This window comes from Mustela nivalis (genome assembly GCF_964662115.1).
Source record: "Mustela nivalis genome assembly, chromosome: 11".
Taxonomy (NCBI): Eukaryota; Metazoa; Chordata; class Mammalia; order Carnivora; family Mustelidae; genus Mustela; species Mustela nivalis.
This window is the reverse complement of record NC_139030.1, coordinates 36,404,144-36,407,917: the sequence shown is the minus strand read 5'-3', so window position 1 is coordinate 36,407,917 and position 3,774 is coordinate 36,404,144. Positions and strand designations below refer to the sequence as shown.

General features: G+C 36.4%; 1 long non-coding RNA gene across 1 annotated transcript; it reads left to right on the top strand.

Annotated features, from left to right (window-relative positions):
- The first annotated feature begins 1,635 nt into the window (after nucleotides 1-1,635).
- LOC309844051 lies at nucleotides 1,636-3,362 on the top strand. The gene is made up of 2 exons (XR_014300461.1): nucleotides 1,636-1,677; nucleotides 3,036-3,362. It is a non-coding gene; the product is annotated as an uncharacterized lncRNA (long non-coding RNA).
- Nucleotides 3,363-3,774: the final 412 nt, after the last annotated feature.

The window sequence follows — 3,774 nt, the reverse complement described above, 5'->3', positions numbered from 1 at the left end:
CCATATGCTAGATTTAGGGTATATCTTGATTTACTAGAAGAAACTGTATCCCAAAATTTTCAAGAAAGGCAAAACCTATATGTATACAAAAATATGGTTAAATACAATTCAGGGATACTATATGACTATAAAAATGAAAATTAAATAAGATTTTCAAAATGGTATTGATAAGATAAAATAGTTAAAAAACATTAACATAGGAAAGAGGAAAAAATTTTAAAATAAAATAAGAAAAAATAAAATTAAAAAAATTTAACTTTTAAAGACTGAAGAATCATGGGGAAAAAGCCATGAATTCTATGTGCTGTATTCCTGTAGCTCTGATGTTTTGCAGTTCTTATTGATTGGTGAACTTGGTCTTGGCTGGATGTTCTTGTTGATCTTTTGGGGAAGGGGTCTGTTTCAGTGATTTTCAAGTGTCTTTGTGGGAGACCAAATTGCACCACCCTTGCCAGGGGCCAGGCTAAGTAATCTACTGAGTTTCACTCTCAGTAACTTTTGTTTCTTGAATGCTTTCTGTACAGCTTTAGAGGACAGGAGTGAAAATGGCAGCCTCCTAATCTCCAGCCCGTAGAATCCGAGAGTTCAGGACTCTACTCCTCAATGCACCCTCAGCGAAAAGCAGTCAATCACTCCCATCCCCCTGGTCTCTGGCTGCACTCCATCCTCACCCAGCCTGTGATGGCGCATTTCTGTCTCTGGTGCATGGCCCTGTTTGGAGTCTTCAAACCCAGCAGATTCCTGTAGCACACTCCCATGCCACTCCTTCCAGAGGAGGAAGGAGAGGTTCTCCCCATATCTGCCACTTGTGGGGTCCCTACTTGAAGATCAGTGGCTGTGATCACGATTTAAGGTAACTCCAGACTGAGAGCTCACTCCTCGGATCCATCTCTGCAGCTGGCTTCCCTGCTCCAATACCTGGGAGCTCTGCCACACTCAGACACCCCTGGTCTTTTTGTGACCCTATGGGTCCTGAGACCACACTATCCCAGCAAGGATTTCACCCCCATGCTCAGCCTCTGGAGTGACGTCCCTCAGTGGAACAGACTTCTAAAAGTTCCAATTTTGTGCTGTGCTGCTCTACTGCTTGCCAGGAGCCGGCCACTCCCCACATAGTCTCTCTTCCCATATATCACCTCGGATTCACTTCTCCACATGTCCTATCTTCCAGAAAGTGGTTGATTTTCTATTCCTAGAATTGCTAATCTTCTCTTTGATCTCCTCTTGAGTTTGTCCATGTTCAGAATGGTTTGATAACTAGCCAAATTCCTGAGACCCAATGATATTTAGGTTTCTTACTCCTCCACCATCTTGCTCTTCCCCTCTCTTCTGACCTTTTTTTGTATTTACTCTATGCTAGTTTCCTCAGTGCTATGGTCATCTGCAGTGGTTCCCTGATAGACTTTCTTTCGGATGGACAGAATAACTGTAACTGTTTTTAAAGTGAAAACTCTCATGTTGGAGAATCATTGGTATCTTTATAGACCTTGTGTTTTAGCAGCACAGTTTTACTGTTTAATCATTTCATAATTATAACAAAATAATCTACATATGCAGATCATGTAAAATATACTTCTTTGATTGTTTTTCTTCATTTTAATATTTTAATTTTTTTGTTTTGTTTTTCATAAACAAGCCAGGAGGAAGAAGATGGAGAAGCAAGGAGAGGAGCTTGCAGTGAGTAGAAAGCAGTGTTTTCTTTCTTTGTCATCTATAAGTGGCAATACTGTTTTAATGGGATGGTGGGGTTTTTTTTTTATATTCTGGATTTTTCTGGCTATGATACTGCTTTAGACTCTCTTGGGAGAAAGTGCTATTTTATAAGGATGATACTTTAAGTGTAGCAAAGGAATGAGTAGAGCCTTAGTCTAGATATGATTGATGATAGTCTTTCAAGGAGGAACCCAAATTATCAGTGAGAAAGAAAAAAGGTGTGACTTTTCTCTAGCTGCAATAGCTAGATCAGCAAATTACTTGATAGGTTGTGTTGTTACGAGTTGTTGATTCACATGTATAAGAAAGGTTAAGAGTTTGGGCTGTTTCAATGTAAAGTAAGTAAAATGGTTATGTGAAAATTATAAAACTAAAGAAGGCTTTTTTTCCCCTAAAATTTTAAGATTGGGAAATGGAGGTTAAATTCAAGGTTGAATGATCAACTTGTTTAATATTAATAAATTGATTGCAATTTCTTTGTGTGGACATAGGTTGGGTTTCACCTATTATAGATACCACTTCTTTAATAATATTATGATATTTCTTGTATGTCCCTCGGAAAGTATTTAATATGGATACTGAAAAGAAATTTTAGTCAAATATAAATTTTTATAGGAGGTTCTTGTAAAAATATATGTTCTTCCATGAAAATTTTCTTATTCATTGATTCTTCATTATTATGAAAATGGGCTATTGCATATAGACCTATACCTCAATAATTTATACAAGCAACATACTTCACTTGATTGTGTATTTATTTAATAATAATTTTTTATCTATTGATGTCATAGTTCTATATACTAGGAATCCAAGGCCAGCTACTAATGAATTCATTTTCATGTCTATGAATCAGTAATCACTTGAATCTGTCATCTATTAATTGTTAATGATTATAAATACATCTTCATTCTTGGCCTTTTCATAGTTAATGTGTAAATTTTTGCAAAGGAGATAATGTCTTGAACAAATTGCATTGTTTCAATATAGGCTACCTGGAAAAAAATTGTCAGGAAGATTAGTCAATAAAAGAAATGTAAGATTTTTGCATCTTAAACATGTCTTAATTTTATGTAAAGAGAGGCTGAATTTGTGACCTCTGTGTTCCTTCATGAGCCAGTAAGCCACTTCCACCAACTTCAGTAGTACATAATTCTTGCTTACTGAAATGAAGTGTATTTCTTGTGTTTATTTGGATTATTCTGAATTCATAGTAGGGCCTTGTAGTATTATGAGAAAAAACTAAAGCTGAAAGATGTCTCATACACTGACGTACTTTGTCCTTGAAGACTCCTAACTAATGATATGTTACTTTTTATTGTCAGATTCAGTGATATCTAGTGATGGTCCTCTTTGCTTCACATACTGCTTAATGCCCGCCAGACTCTCCAGTGAGTTCATTCTCAGAACTTCTACACAGGCCAGATACTACCTTCCCAGTGACCTTGTGTGCAGACTTCTGCTGCATGATTGAAAAATGCCTTTCTGAAAAACAATATGTGGGTTTGAAGGGGCTGGGAGTGGGAGGTTGTGGGGAGCCAGGTGGTGGGTATTATGGAGGGCATGTATTGCATGGAGCACTGGGTGTGGTGCATAAACAATGAATTCTATTATGCTGAAAAGAAATTTTAAAAAAACAGATTATTGATTAAGGGTAGTAGCTTTTTTTTTTTTTAACATTTATATGTGGTAATTCCTTAAACTAAAAGATCAGATGTTGTCACAGTGTCATTGTGGGAGATAATGTGCAAAAGTATAAAATAGTGTTTAACAAAATTTTCAGTGAATCAGAATTACTGGGAGAATTTCTTAAAATTTAGATTGCTGGTTCCCCAAAAATGAGTTCTAACAAGTTGTCAGAGGATGCTTATGCTGCTCGTTTGGGGAACTACACATAGAGAGGTCCCAATCAAGAGCTTCATATTATTATCAGGACATAAAATGAGGCCTGAACCTTCCTCTTATTGTTTTCTTGTAATTCAAGAGTATTCATAATTGCATAACATTTCATTTCTGTTTTATGGTAGCAAAGCAAAATTCAAATATGAATTCTTATCTGCTACT